We start from the raw sequence: 15,825 nt of genomic DNA on the forward strand, positions 1-15,825 counted from the left end.
ACGTTTCAAACAGACAAAAAAATATTGTCCTTTTCCCTGCCCCCTTTTCTTTAGGTCTGTGTTCACTCTTCCGATGCAGTGCTTGGATAAACAGGTTCTGTTTGTGGCTCTTTGCAGGAACAGTGGGGGAATAGAGAAAAAATTATTTATATAAATTTTGTCGTTAGTTCACTGTGGAGGGAAGATTCTCAGTGCTGTGCCTGAGAATCTTTCCGGAGCCTCTGCAGTCTGGTTCAGGGACTGAGTGGGGAGATGTGGACTAAGCCAGCCTGCGAGGAGCACAGACATGCTTCACAGGAGTCTTTCCTCCCCTGTTGTTTTTGCAAGCTCAGCAATAAAGGAACTAAGAACAGGGAAATTTAAATGTATGCTTTTTAAAACATCCAGTGTATACTGTCTTCTAGCCTGCTGTGGCTGTACCAGAAGACAAAGCTTCCCCAGAATATTTGCAGTTGTTCAAAACCTTTTTTCCCCCTCTCACCTGGAATTTTAATTTTGGCCAAAAAGGGATTTTTCATGAAAAATGAAAATGTTTCATTCAAAAGTTTGTACAGCAGAAAATCTTTTTGTTTGTTAAATTAAAACCAACTTCCTTTTACTTCAGAAGCCCTTTCCTCACCTTGTTTAAAGTCTGCATGGAAAATAATTTAGGGTTTGGTTTTTGGGTTTTTTTCACCAGCTAAACTAATAAAATGTACTAGACTCTTAGGAATATTCTATTTTTGTTAAAATATCTTAGCAAATGAGGCCTTCCCTAATCTGCGATATCATCTCATTACTTCTGCACACACTGTAACCTCAGCAGTATTCAAAAGCTGTTTACTGTACTGAAACCAGACTGAACCCTGCCGTAACTCCTGCAACTCAGTGGGTGAATTTGCCCTCTGAAATCTCCAAGGCAATTTAGCAAATCTCATTTACAGGAGGGATCAGGTGAGAAATTGTTGCTGTTCTATGTAATCTCATTCAATTTTCCAGATGAGAAGGGACTGTGTTGATCCTCCTGTTCTGCAGCAGGATTTTCGGTGCTTTGTGGAGATCAGGCATGTGAAGGTCACGCACATGCCGCTTCAGCTGTGTGGTTTTTACCTCCGGAAACAAGAACTTCTCAAAAAAGGCACGATTGTTATTGCTACTTATACTTATGCCTTGAAAGAGCTGCCATTATGTAGTAAATTACAGTGTTTATATATGGGTTCGGGACCTTGAACAAAAATAGAGAGTTTTCTTAATCCTGTTTGTCAGAGGCTAAGATTAAGTGTAGATGATCCACTAAAGAAAAATTGAAAGAGTGTCTGGATTTGATCCTAGCCAGACAAAAGTGCTAAACTAAAGATGAAGCTATTCATTCTTAAAGCTGAGCCAGCGATTCTCCTGGAAACCATTATGGCTAATGATAAATTCTATAGAAATCCTTAACGTATGAAAATATAGTACGCATGACATCCAGAGAGATATAAATGAAGCCAAGCAGAATTCCTAGATATTTCTGGCACTGTTGCACAGAGAAGTCTTTGTGGTGTTGTGAATAAAAAGTATTTAACCCCTGGCAAAAGCAGTTTGCAAGTACTGTACATTTCAGAGTAGAAGATGGCTTTACAACGTGGCAAAAGGAGAAACTGTGACATTCCAGCCGCTGTAACCCCAGATATTCTCCAGGGCTTGAGTAGTGCCTCTGCGACTCCTGAAGCATCTTTTGCATTGTAGCCTTATGCTATTGCTGGGAACAAGCTCCTGCTGGATGTGGAGCCCAGGTTTACAAGGTGCAGCTAGCAGAATGGGTGCAGCTGTGTTAGTTGTGTCTATTATCAGGGGAAAGAGAGGATGATGATTAGACTATGTGAGTTCAGAGGTAACTGGGCTAAAGATCATAGGTCAGATCACTGTCATTGGTAGTAGAAGTCTGGGACTGGTGTTGTGTGTGTGCAAAATAATATGCATGTTTTATAAGATAAAGAAACTCCAGGAAAATACAGCATATGCACTGATTCTTTTTCCCTAATATGAAAAGGAGCTCTGTACTAGTACTCCTTCCCTTTAATATGGCACATCAGAAGGCAGCCATGAGCTAGCCAATTTATTCCAAGGAGAAAAATGAGAGGTGGAAAGGAGACAAGATTTTTGTAAAAGTTTTTCAGTGTAGAAATTAAAAAAAAAACAGCACTGTTTAGATGTCTCTGAGCTATTACAGGCTGCTCAGGCTGAGTTGAAGGAAGCTTCATAAGATTAGTTCTAGTACAGAGAGGTTTTTGCCATGTCTGACTAGTGGAAATGGATCTCCAAAAATTTATAGTGTCTGTCTCAGGAGCCTGGACGATTAAATGAGGCTTCAAAGGTGACAAGCATGTTGAGAGCTTTAAAGCCATTTGGATCAGCTGTAGAAGTACAGAAGTAAGTCTTTTGCTCAAAGCATTTGAGAAATGTCATATGAAAAGTTAGATGAATAAGTGTTTATTAAGAGTTTACAACTGAAATTCACACATCTGTGACAGAAAAGAAAATAAGTTGCTTGCTTATGGCTGAGACTGTTAAAGCCTTATGGTCAGCAAATGCTGAAATGCAGTTTATTTTATTGCCTCTGGAAGTGATCACTGTGAGAAGTCACTGTGATCAGCAATATGTACCCTTACTCCCAGCAGGAGAGGGAAATGCTTTTTCTGCAAGAGTTGACTTCAAAACAAGTTGTTGTACATCTATTGCTATGCAAGAGTTGGAATTTAGCTACAAGATGCTCTGTAAAAAGCTCCAGATGAATTTTCTGTGATGTTCTAAAAATCTCTTCCTTTTCAAGAAAAATGTAGTAGTGAACAAAAGTGGAACAATACGAACAGGCTGTGTGTAACAGTGCTGCCAAAATAGTTCCCTGTTCTAGCATGGGAGAGGAGCAGAAGGACAAGAGAGGGTTAAAATCCTTGCAAATCTATGGGCCAGTCCTGGATCACTGCTGTTCCATACAGCGTAGTGCCCTCACCACCATTTCTGCTGTGCCTTTGCTGTTTCTTTCTGCCAAGTGTAGAAACAGACCCTTACGTACTCTTAGGTATTGGGGAGTAGATGTATTAAGCAAACTGTAGTAATAACGTGCCTGCTTTGCTATGTGCAACCTTTGAAAAGGGACTTTCTTCCAGAAAATGATATGATGTTCTGCCCTGTGCCCCAGATTTCCCTACCCCAAAAGTCAAGCTAAAAGTCTCCACACAAGATCAAAGTCATAAATAAACCTCCTCCCTTGTGAAACACCACTCCAAGCGTGGTTCCTACCCCTCAAAGCAGCCCACTGCTGCCGTTCTTTAGTGGCACTGACATGATTTGAATGTCTCTGAACGGCGCTTTTCTATTTAACTCTCTTTTCTGCTGTTGGGCTCTTTCATTATCTGTGGCTCTGGTCTTGCTCATCTGCATTCAATTTATTTTGTGGTTTTGAGAACTGTAGTAGTTAATGCTGAAAGCCACAAAGGCCAATAATGAATTGCAAATCCTTCCAGTAAATTCTTCTGAAATGAGCGCAGTGCTTGAGAAAGGTCCTGAGCAGACAGGATGGAGACCCAAAGTCTCTTCCTGCCATATTTGTGTAGGAAATCCTACCAAGGCAACATTCCCCTTATTTCAGCGAGGTGCTCCCTTGCATGTGGCTGACTCAATAGGATGTGAAGGGAAAGGGAGAGCAGCGGACAGTTATTCTAGACCCACAGACAAACAGCAGTTTGTGTATGTGTGTACCACTATCTCGTTAGTGTTACTCAGCCCTCACTTGGACCGTTTATAGCTCTGAGAAAGTCTGTCTCTGACCACGTTGTATAATTCACACAATATTCTTTGTCATTGGCTAATAAATGTATTTATGTATTGTAGCATGGATACACCTGGCCAGTGCTGGACTCCATGAATGGAGTTGTTGCCTTTTGGTTACCCTAGAAATACATGGTGAAATATCTTTTAAATTATAAGATAATGTTAAAATTAATCTTCTGGCATGCTTCAGTGTAACGCTTGATTAGCTAGTAGCCAGAGCAGTGCAAGGCAGAACTGCTTCTGAGTATTGCTATTAATTATGTATTATTATTTATTAATAATTGATATTGCTTTTTTAGATGGGCATAGGGGCTTGGAGCTAGTTAAATGTGCCTAAGAAAATGATCTCTGCAAGAGGGGGTGAAATTGGCAGGAATTGCACTTGGGGATCAGCACAAATGCAGTCCCGCAGCTTGTTGTTGTTTCTGACAGCGAAGCTATTGTGGGGCAGGAAGGGAGGGAAGGGGAAACACAACCGCAGCTGGAATTTTCCCTTCTGTGCTCGGTGGCCTCCCTCGCCGTGCCTCGCAGCAAAACTGCAAAGCTCTTTTGAGCTGGCACGGTTGCTGCAGAAGTAAGTACTGGGTGCAGTAGCATCCCCAAGTTTGCCCCGTGAGGGTGAATTTCACAACGTGCCGCAGCAAGAGCTGCGCTGGGATGTGCCAGCAAGAGGGACCGGGAGCTGCTAGGGAAAGGCTGGGAACACTGGCTGAACAGGGCAGCTCTGGGACAGGGGAGAAGGTAACCCTAGTGCTTTAGTTAATACTGAATTATGATCAGGGCCTTTTCACTTGTGTTCATGTAAGGATTGATTTCTTTTTGCCTGACTCTTTGGACTGGAGGAGAGCGCAAGCCAAAATCCCATTTATAAGCAGTGTCCACTCTTACTCCTCCTTAGGGTCTGGATGGAAAGAGGCTGCATCTCAGCTGTCGTAGAAGTGATGCCTCTAGAGCTCATTGCATTTTGGGTCCATTTCTACATTGTTTTTAGCAGCTAGTAGATTTGCTGAGGGGCTGAGCTATAGAAAAAACAAGGTTATTGCAGTAATTTTAAATTTTAACGCTGAGAATGAGAGTTAAATCCAGAGGTGTTCCTGTTGTCTCTTTCTAACAAACATAAAATAGTACCCAGGGAATGCCGCTCAGGCATAGAATTCAACCCCCTGAGCAGTTTTGCATGACCTTTTGTTTTGGATGGTGACTTTTACCCATGTTTTGGTTGAAGTTCCTTAACAGTTTGAGTTACCTGTTTCCTTCAAGAAACTTAATGGCTTTGTGAAACGATCTTAAATGCATGACAACTCTTAAAGCCCCTGTTCCTCTTCCTCTGTAAGGTTCAATGATTTTTAACAATACAGAATACTAGAAGAGGTTACTGCAAACTTCACTAATCACATATATCAAATATTCAACATCCTTTCTTCCTGGAAGGAACTGGCTAGAGCATCCTTCAAGTTAGACTATATAAATAATGAGGGCATTGCTTCTATTTTTTATGAGTCAATATAATAACATGTCAAAAGATAAATATGCTTTATATAAAAAATTTTATTGCTTGTGCTACAGGGGATTTATTCCTTCACTAATAATAATATTTAACAGACGTATATGCTATTTTATAATTGCATAAAGTGAAATAAAATGGCAGTGCAATGAAGACAGTGTTGCATTGCTACAAGACAACTGTGCCATAGGAAGATTTGAGGTAACATTATTATAATCAGACATCAATTAATGCATGTACCACTACCAGAGGGGGAATTGGAGGCCGGAAACATGTATTACAAAAAACAATTAAAGGCTTATACAGTCGTAAGTTTCAGGCATAAACCTGAAGAAGGCAGCCTAGAATACAGGTGTTATTTCTAGTTATATCCTTTAATGGAACTATGGAGGTATTTTCATGAGTTATCACAGTGCCTTAGTGAAAACTCCCACTCTATACAAAAGTATTCTATAATGCCAAAATGGTGGTCATACAGCCCTTACGGTTTGTGCTGTAACAATTTCAGCTTGTCTGCAATTCTTTCCCTCTGAGGACCACTCTGGCATCTCTTGAGGAAAATCATCATGGGTATATGGTGGTTCACAAACCTCAAACTGACAATTGCTGCTGTAGGTGACGGTATATTTCTTGTGTTCATCCATCATAGGTAATGATTTCAGAGGTAGTTGGGACAGAGAAGAAAAAAACAACCAAACAAAAAAAGATAGGATGTATTTTGAAATATTTGTAGCTTTCCAAATTTGGTTTCAGCACCGAGATGAAGATTTTTCTTTCTTTCTTTCTTTTTTTTTTTTTAATTAATAAGACCCCTGCAGACATTTTACTCTAATTGGAAGCTGCAAATAACTGAGCAAGAAAAGAACTTGAACAGAATAGAGAGCTGCAATAGGGAGCCAAAACTGTGGGTGGGCCTTCTACAGCTAAAGAAATGAAGAAAAAAATGGGAAAGTAGACTATCTCTGAGGGATTTTCCTCCAAAAAGCTCTTGTGAGATGGGAGTTCAGCTACCAGCAGTTGAGGAGGCAATAATTGGAATGACAAGCATACTGGAAAAAAATCTATGGCTCGGCTCTACTGGCACAACACTGCTTTCTTCATGCTGGCTGCTTCAGAGCTCGAATTCTGTAGTTTTGTTTTTTGGTGGTGGTGGGTTTCGTTCACCTGAGGTCCCAGAATTTGTAACTCATTTTGTAGTAGTAATGTTCATGTTGGTGCCATGCAGTGGCTGCCTGTACTGCCTCAGCTCTTAGGGCTGTTGATTCACTGACATTGCTGATAAAAATCAAACAAACAAAAGGGATCAGCAGAACCCATCCAAAATAGGAAGCCCTTCAGAGAGGCTCTTGATTATTAGTTCAATTATTACTACTTTTTTTTACTTGGTTATTTTCCTGTCTCAGTTTGCTATGCCTTTAAAAGCAGGTATCAAGAGTCTTTTAGATCTCATATGACGTGTCAGAGATTTTAAGACTTGAGCAGTAATAAAGATCAATAAAACTCTGCAGTTTTATTGCTGAAGCGCTGAGCTTGTGGTTTGATCAGATTAGGATTATGTGGGCCTTTTTTTAAAGCACTGACAAGTATGACTGCAGTGGCATATATCATAACTGGGTTGTATCCCAGGGATCAGGACACAACCTCCAATATTTTTGCAGAATAGTTTGGACAAGTCTTAGGGGGGACCAAATGCTGCAATAGCTTCTCTTAGTGTAATGTTTTTTGTTTGGGTGTCTGATAGATACATAGCTTAAGGCTAGGCTTTTCCTGCTATAGCTGGACTTTTAAATAACTGTTTCAACGGTGCTGAGTTGCTTAGGGGACCCCCTGCACTTCATGTGAACTGGTGGCGTTCAGCTGAACTGATAGCACCAGAGGAATTTTGAAAGCGTGTTTGTATGAGTTTCCCTAATGCTGATCTTTTCTAACACATCCAGATTTTAAAATCTTGACTCATATTTATTTGCTAATCTCCAAGAGTTAATTGCTTCCTTGTGGAAATCCTGGAACAAAATGTACTCCCTACACTGTCTTTGAAGAGAGACAGAATACACATTTCTTGATGTACATTTCTTATTCTGAGGCTTTTTTTCCCTGATGGTGTCGTTTGAGTAATTTTCTTCACTTCTCACTGATACAGGTGAATAAGGAAGGGGTAATGATCCCTCCTCAAACTTGCCTTAGAAAATCTGGCCACTTAATAAACCTGTGAACTGGCGATCAGAAGGCACGTTTGCGAAGTGGCCTTTATGGCTGTGGCCACAAATGACCCAAGCGGTTGGCCACCTGTGCAGGACAGCCCACCTCTGGGCTATGGGGCCTATTGTCACCTCCAGAATGGGCTTGTCACAGGCGAGCCACCTCTTGGGAAAGGTCCCTAGACCATCCTAACTGCCAGACCGCGTCTGGTGATGGTTGGAGGAGACTGTGGCTGGAAATGGTAAATTTGTTACAGAGGGGACATTCGGGTAGTTAACTGGCAGAGAGGAGCATGTCGGAGCTCTTGGGAATGCTCTTGGACATGGTTTGTCAATGTGGCCTAAATGGATAGTGTGCGCTGATGCTTTCTTTCACGTGGAAACCGTATTATATATGGCATAGGCACTGGAACAGGAGTCAGAAAAGCTCATTTCTAACTCTGCCTCAAAAGCAGATCTTTTGCTTGATCCTCATCAAGGTAGCTGTCACCGTGCCTCTGGCTGATGACTTGGGGAAAATTACATTTCTTAAATGACTTCTGATCATATTACTACTACTTAGGAGCATTTTGTGGATCTATGCAATCTGGCTGTAGCCAGTAGTGCTGCTCCAGACAAGGACTATTGCAATTTCAATGTCACCTGATGGGCAGGAAGCCAGTTTGACAATGTTAATTCTCAGAAGTTTGAGTACTCTTGCCATTATATCAACACATGTGAATGTTAGTGGTGGTTGTAAAATTATGCAGCCTTAAAAAAAAAAAAAAGCCAGACACATGCCAGTTCTATTATAGACCCCATCTGTGCATCTACTGGTTCAAAATGGAAAAAAATCCCTTGCCTAGCATGTTGATCAACTAATTATTATAAACTACATCTCGCAGTAACATCCTGTTTCAATGGTGTACAGCTGTTTCTGTCTCTCTGTGTTTCTTTCTCCTTTTTGTATCTTTTCCCAGGCTTCCTTCTCAGTGCTTTGTAGCCAGTGGAAGAATTGATAAAGTCTTTAAAATATTTGATCTGAAATCTTGATCCAAAACAGTGCATTCGGTCTTTCAAATGAATTCAGTGGACTTTAGATCAGTATCTAATCATAAAAGGTGAGGAGCAGTGAAACATACCCTCTGCTTTTTTCCCCTGCAAAGCTACAGATTTTTTAATCTTATTTTGAAGGCCCACAGGGATTTAAATCTGCTTCTCAGGCTGCCCTGTGGTATGGCATGATCAGATGGGTGCTGTAGCGTCATCAGCAGCAGTGGCTTATGGAGCTCCTGTCCCTGTTGGGTCAGGTCAGGGTTTCACAAGCCCTCGTGCTCGGCAGCAAGACTTGCTCCATCTCTGCCTGCCCTTATTTCCCCTTCTCCTTTCTAGGCTCCCCACTCGGTTGGGCTAACACAGTGGCTGGTGGGATCCCACCCTAAATGGGCTTGGGGAACCAATTTGGGTTATAACTCCTTATTTCCCTCCTCTCCCCCAAATTTCCATGCTCTTTTTTTTTTTTTCTTTTTAAGCTGGATTCTTCCCCGTATTGGTTTTACAGTTTGGCCATGCAAAGAGCCATGTTGGCAGAGCTGAAGACAAACAGCATGGGCTTAGGAGCAGGGAAGTAAGGGGAATAAGCCAGGAACTATTTGAAGGATGTTTTCTCCCGACCAGTCAATGTGGAAGCCAAGGAAATTGAGCTAACCCAAAAGACTACATTGCAAGGCTCCTGCTCAGGGTTCGGCTTTTACCCTCTGAGTATTTCCACTGAAAATGGTGCTGCCGGGAAGGAAGTGTGGGCGCAGTCTAACTCTGTCAGCCCCTGGCTCTTAGGCAGGCCCATCTGGTGATGGATGTCTTTCAAACATGAAGTAAATTTGGACTGATTTATGCTTTTACCTAAAAATCACGCAGTACTTCTAGAGCTGAATATTCAGTTGACTCTGAATCAGGCAGTGTTATAGCTATGTTTATTTTAGTTGTTTGTCTTTGCAAATCAGCTCAGACTGAAGGCAGAGAAAGATTTGCATGAATGATTGCAAACAAAAAACTGCTGATTTCCCCAAACTCTAGTTAATTGACCATCCACCAACTCTAGGAAAAACAGATGGAAACTGTGGCCAGAAAAGTAATTTTTAAAATAAAATCCTTGAAACACCATCAAAGAACCTGCAGCACAAGTCTATAGCAACGACTATCTTCTGGGGATCTTTAGTATTCGTTCAGAATAGGTAGCAGAGCAGGGCATACGTGACCCTTGGACCTCACTTCTTGTTGGCCGAGAGCCACCCAATTGTTGCACATTATAAACATTGCATCCTCTTCCTTGGCACTGACAGGTTTTCCCACAGGGGGCCAATGCCAGCAGCACCAAAGGCTTTCTGAGGGTTTCTCAAAGAAAGAGCTCATGTCTGAAAACCGGAGTCCAAGTGGCAAGCCAAGGAAAGGCCTCTGCAACGAGTCATCTAGAAAAGATAGAAAACCCTTTGTCTGAGGAGGAAGCACTTTGCCCTGAGTTTCAAAGAATATCCCTGAGGAAGTGCCTGTGGAGTCTATGAATATACCCAAGGAATCCTTCTCCTGTCATACTATTACAATTTGGATTGCAATTTTATTGCAGTGTATAAACCAAATCCAAGATCTAAGTCTCTATTCCCCATTGGTCTCTTCGCTGTTCATGTAGGAGGGATGAGGAGAGAACATACAAATGTCCTCATTTGCTCTTCTTGTTTGAAGGCTGTATTGTGCAGTCTAGACAATGGGGGGGATTAGTCTGCTTGAAAGAAATTGCATATTAAAGATAATCTTTGGGAGATGTCTAGTCCTGAGGGAGGGATATGAAGCCTGTGTCAATGCCTGAGGAAGAGAGAGATGCTTAGCGTTTCACTGAGGGCTAACCCTTGACATTGATCTGCTGGCCCTAATCTCCAGGTGATATGACACGTACTCCTCTTCAGCTGCTGGAAGAAAGAAGCAGTTTTGTACAAAGACTGTGCTGGGATTGGAACTTTTTCTGAATTCAGTGAGAAAAATTATTACAGAAAAAGATGGGGATAGTATTGTTGAAACTTCTGCTGTCACCATTTCAGGTAAGAGGATCCAAGGAGTTTGCCCTGTAAAGTGAGTCCTCTGAGGAAACCTGTGTATTTCAGCCTAGTAATTCTTTTTTTCCAAGACAAAAGTTATTCCAGATGTCCTGGGGGCCAGAGAATATTGTCTTCACTTGCCCTTACATATCACAACTTACAGAAAACTTAATTAAAGATGTGATACCAAACATCAAAAGCCATGACTACCATATGTGCTTCAGGAAGAGAACATGAGACATCAGGGAACATCTCTTTGATTTTTTTTTTTTTTTTTTTTCATTACAGTTTTAAATCACTCCACAGTTTCCAACAGCAGGGGTATTGCTGCAATGACTGAAAATACATTAGGATACTTTCTCAATGAAAATCGTGATGTTTTCTCCCCACCCTTTCAAGGCAGAATCAGATCTTCTCCCCCCCAGTTCCATGAGCACCTGTAGCTGCCTCAGGTTTCACAGGGAGCTTTTCTTCCTCTGAGTGTCTTAAGATATTTCTCTATTTGAGCTTCATAGATGTGAGCGTCATAGCTTCACCATCCAGAAGGTGTGTGTAGCAAGTCTTTGCCACACCAGGCAGCAATTAGAAATTAGATAAATTAATCCTCAGCCATGAGGCAACCAAATAAGAGTGTGTATGAAAAAGAGAGGCATTACACGCTCCACCAAGGGATGGCTGAAACCAGTCCAAATCCAGCTGGCCATCAGTCCATGCTCGGTCCCACCCCAGGTAGTTCTGTTATCAGGCAGTGGAGTGGTTCAAGGAATTGTTCTGGCTAAAAATGAGTTTAGCAAAAAGTAAAAAATTAGTTTTAAGCTCCTTGAAGTGGCTTATTTTCCAGTTGCTGTACTACTTATTGCTGGCACAAATGGAAAGGTAGGGAAACAATCTACAAAGACAGAATATCTGGATGATTCAGCATCCTGCAATATGCTTAGAATCAGCTGTAGTGATTCCATGCTTGCTGTTGAATAGGGATTTTTTAAGAGTTGTGGACAGAGTTTCTTTCTGAACGATGGTAAAGAAGCAGAAGTCTATGGGGAAGCAGAGTTAAATGTCTTTATCCTTGCCTCCATCGATGAGTTCTGTAGGAATGTCACGGAGGTCTTGTGAAATTGCGAGCGATGTTCTGCTCGCAAAGATCAGAGCAGAAATAGCCAGCCTAGGGATGCAAATTCAGATATTTTGTTCTACTTTGGGAGCGCTGAGACCGTTCTAATGCACTTTTCTAATTTACCGAGCAAGCGGGGTGTAAATGGGAAGGTTGCTGCACAGACTGCTGTAAGATAAACAGGCACGAGAGTGGCTGGGGCTTGCTGACTCAGCTGTAGCGACTCCAGTGCTTCCCCACGTCCCGCTGCTCTGCATCCTCGGCGCTGGTGTCACCGCCTTTAATCGCAGACGTGTCACCGCAGTCACGAAACACAGAGAGGGAGGCGAGCACACACACGTACCCCCCACCACGCAGGCGTACGGCCGGATCCTGGCAGTTGCGCGGCAGCAGCGCCCTTGCGGCCCACGCAGCTGCTCTGCATCTGAGGCAGGGATGTCCCCTGCGCTGCGACGGCAGATGTCAGACACGGCAATTTAGGGGACAGGGTGCCACCGCAGCCCCAGCCAGGAGGCCGTGAAAGAAAGGGCACAAAGCAAGGCCGCATCTGTTCTGCAACAAAGGACATCTGTCCCTGGCCCGAGCAGCTTTTTTGGCATGATTTCACAAGGACAAAGGCTCAGGTTGACTGATACAAGGCTGGTACTCCATAAAACAAGCCGTAGGGTCTTAGGCCGTCCAAATGTGCGCTGACAGTGAGACGGCGCTCTGGTAGACGTGAGGTTTTATTCTTCCATCTGAGCGGAGAGTGTAGCGCAGGATGGGGACCATCCTGTGCGCAGCCTTTAACCGCACATCTGCCCATGTTTTAGGGTCTCTTTGTGCAGTACAAAAACTAGACTACCATCAGATTATAGACAACAGATGTCCTGTTCAAGCAGTTTTGTGTGTGACATCCTCATGGCAGGAAGATTTGGTTTGCTTCTTTAGAAGCTGGGTTCATCTGTTGCTTTCTCCAGGTTGTTAAATTTTAGTTGTGGGCAACTTATTTATTGAAAGGCTGCAAACCACAGATGCACATCTGCCTTCTAATGTGCCATCAGTAAAGTGTTCTGGAATGAAGCTGACCATAGCAAATTCTAATTATTAGCTTGCTTAGCATCATTGTTAAAAAATATGCTGTACCTCCTTCCCTCCTCTGCTGGTGACAGTAGTGGCTGTAATGCTTTTTAGCTGGGGGGATCACAGCAGAAAATATTATAGCTGAGTGTGTTTGCACATGTGCCCACAAGTATAATGCAGTGTAACAATATCGTACAAAACCAGAACAGTCTGGGTTATTCATTACTAAGATTGTACTAACAAGATTAGTATATTTAGTTATTATATACTGAAAAACAGGAGCAAATGACAATTAACATTTTAAGACCTTGTAACTTTTTCCTGTGCATTCCTTTTTATGTTCAGCCCAAGTTGTGACATGCCTGTCTCTGAGGGTGTGGGGAACAGCCAGCAAAACCCTCACTGTGGGCTGCTGCACAAGTGCACAAACACATGAGAACTTTGTAATGCATTTATGCATTAAAAAAAACCCCAAATCTATGGAAACTTGTTACAGGTACCTCTTAATCGCATGTTGGCTCCACTGTGTTATGCTGCCCATGCTTGATAGTGTTAAGGCAGAACAAAGAAGAAAGATTTTAGCGTGGTTTATAAAGCTCTGGTGGGGATGGTGTACCCACTGTCCTGCAGGTAAGAGGCTCTGACCTTGCATCTCATAATGATAGTTACTGAAACTGTTGGCTTTGCCCAGGTGTTTAAGAAGCTGATTTTCCTACTGAGTTTTTGAAGAAAAAGAAAATAGATTGCTTTACAAGGAACCAAGACCAGAGATAGATATCCTCACTTTACTCAATGAATGGGAAATATGACTGAGAAAAAAAGGAAGAAGAATTTCAGAACTGTAACATTCTGTCCGATAATCTGAAACTTAACACCTGCTGATGCATCTGCTATGTCTGCAGTCTTAACAGAGAGGTGTGAGGCACAAAATTCACACTGGGATCCAGATGAACTTGGTATACCACAAGGTACAGAGTTAAAATAAAGAAAGTGGAAATCGTTCTTGCGTATAACAAGGATGTCCAGATAGAATTTCAAGTGTCCAGTGATGGTATGAGAAACTGCAATAAGAGAATGGTTAAAGAAAGATCTAATTTTCAACCGCTAACTGAAGATTTTCTTCTGCAGAATAATTTGTTACATACTGCTGTTTGATGGCTTTTACAAACACACATCTGTAATAGAGCTTCTGGGATTTGAGCAGTCTGCAATATTAGAGCCACTGTTCATTTCCTTTAGCCCTCAAGGTGACAAAAGACATGGTAAGTACAGAGGCATATATAGAGAGTTCACATTGTCTGTCTTTATCTTCATCTAGCTTGAGAGCCTAAAATGAAATTGCGGGCATCATGGGCAGCCAGTGGGACCTTCAGAGAGTGACTGAGAGTTTTCCTTCTTTCCATTACAAGCAGCCTGTGCTTGGGCAGCGTGAATTCTCCACTTGAAAGACCTGATGTGCTGGATCCTGAGGTATGCTCTGGAATCCTTCCTACCAACTCTGTCAAGTTCCTGGCCACCTCTGGCCAGAGGGATGGCCCCCGGCTAGCGCATGCTGAGCACAGGAGGAGACAGAGCCCTCCTCCGGATCATCGTGTTTTCACCTGAACCCCGTATCCCTGGCAAAGGATGAACCCTTTGAATGCTCTTCCTGGTTCTTGCTTGGGAAGCTGCTCTCGGGTTTAATTCATGGCCTACACAGATGTCAATATGCTCCATCAGCAGGTGAGATAAAGCCATCAATTTTGGCATAAAGCAGTTTGGTAGAGGCTTGTGGGCATAGAAAGAGAGTTTAAGACATCTGTGGATACTCTTGATGCTAGTGCCACCTTCCGCACCACCGGTCTCCTCATTTTCGCATCATTCTTCATTAGTTATAGTAATGAATGAGATCAGGGAACTTATTTGGGTTAAAAATATTCTGATTTAAAACCTGGATCAATTCCCTAATCAGTTCACCTTGTGATGTTTATAGCTGCATTATATAACTGCATCCTGAATAAATGTTCCCTAAGAGCAAAATGATACCACCTGAGGTTTGTTCAGACACCAGTTTCTAATCAGTAAATGTCCTGGCACCACTGAGGGAGTGGTGAAGTAGTGGAAATGAATAGCTGTAAAGGAGATGGGAGCTGGTGGAGGTTCACATGAGCACTGCCGCTAAGAGAGACATTCAGGAGCCATGGTCTGGGTGGATTGCAGATGTAATGTACTATACAGAGGCCAGCAAAATAGATATTCCTGAATTACCATTAATTAGGAAATGCAGAGATAGGTCTCAAGCTTCTACTACAGACCTGTGCAAATTTATCTGCTGTAGATTTTTCATTCCCCGAATTCCTCCTCAAACACTCCAGTAGTTATATATAGCCAAAATTGTTGGAAGGCAGCCATTCATGAGGAAAAGGACAGTAGTTGGCACATACTGCTACTATGACTGGCACTCAGAGAAACTGTAATGACATGCAGAGTCAAAGAGGTGTTGTGTTTAAAGGTAATGAATTCTTTAAGCAATCATTATTATAAAGTGTTCACTCAAGAGGGTGAAACTATGCTTATTTTATTAGCAAAATAAGAAAAGCTGGAATTGATTTTTTTTCTGGTTTTAACTGTCATTTGGCCACACCTTCCAGCTAACTGAAACAAAATAAGAGGCATTGTTTATTTACTGGTTTAAAGCCAGTTTCTTGCACTGAACTCTTCTAAATACGGTATTGTAAGGATCAGTACTTTGTAATGTATGTTTTAGCCTTTTAACGTGTATTTTTGGATTATGTTGTTTCAAAATTAAGTGCCTAAGGTATTCACAGTAATTACTGAGAGAAATTAAGAAGATTCATCTCTTGCAAAATGTCATTCCCACTCTTGTTAGTTAGCCTTAGCCCTCAGCCAAAGTGTATATCCAAGTTATACACCACACCCCAAAGAAATACTAACATTTTCCTAAGAGGATAATAATGTTTTCAGATCACCAGAATAAAAGCTTCCAGAATTATCCTGATGATTGAGTCATAAACAAAGTCGCTCTGAAATGGAGAGATAAAAGTCATAGGGATTAATACCAGATCTTGCATGTTTGTAACTGTTAGTACT

At 42.0% G+C, this 15,825-nt stretch overlaps 1 long non-coding RNA gene across 3 annotated transcripts in view; it reads left to right on the forward strand.

Moving 5' to 3' along the window:
- The window catches only part of LOC104835334, a 59,178-nt gene extending 45,056 nt beyond the window's left edge, over positions 1-14,122 (forward strand). For all 3 annotated transcript variants that reach the window (XR_774725.1, XR_774727.1, XR_774726.1), the window contains one exon: positions 14,054-14,122. This is a non-coding gene — a long non-coding RNA (uncharacterized LOC104835334). The remainder of the gene's footprint in view (positions 1-14,053) is intronic.
- Positions 14,123-15,825: the final 1,703 nt, after the last annotated feature.

Source organism: Haliaeetus leucocephalus, unplaced genomic scaffold (genome assembly GCF_000737465.1).
Source record: "Haliaeetus leucocephalus isolate CR32 unplaced genomic scaffold, Haliaeetus_leucocephalus-4.0 Scaffold373, whole genome shotgun sequence".
NCBI lineage: Eukaryota > Metazoa > Chordata > Aves > Accipitriformes > Accipitridae > Haliaeetus > Haliaeetus leucocephalus.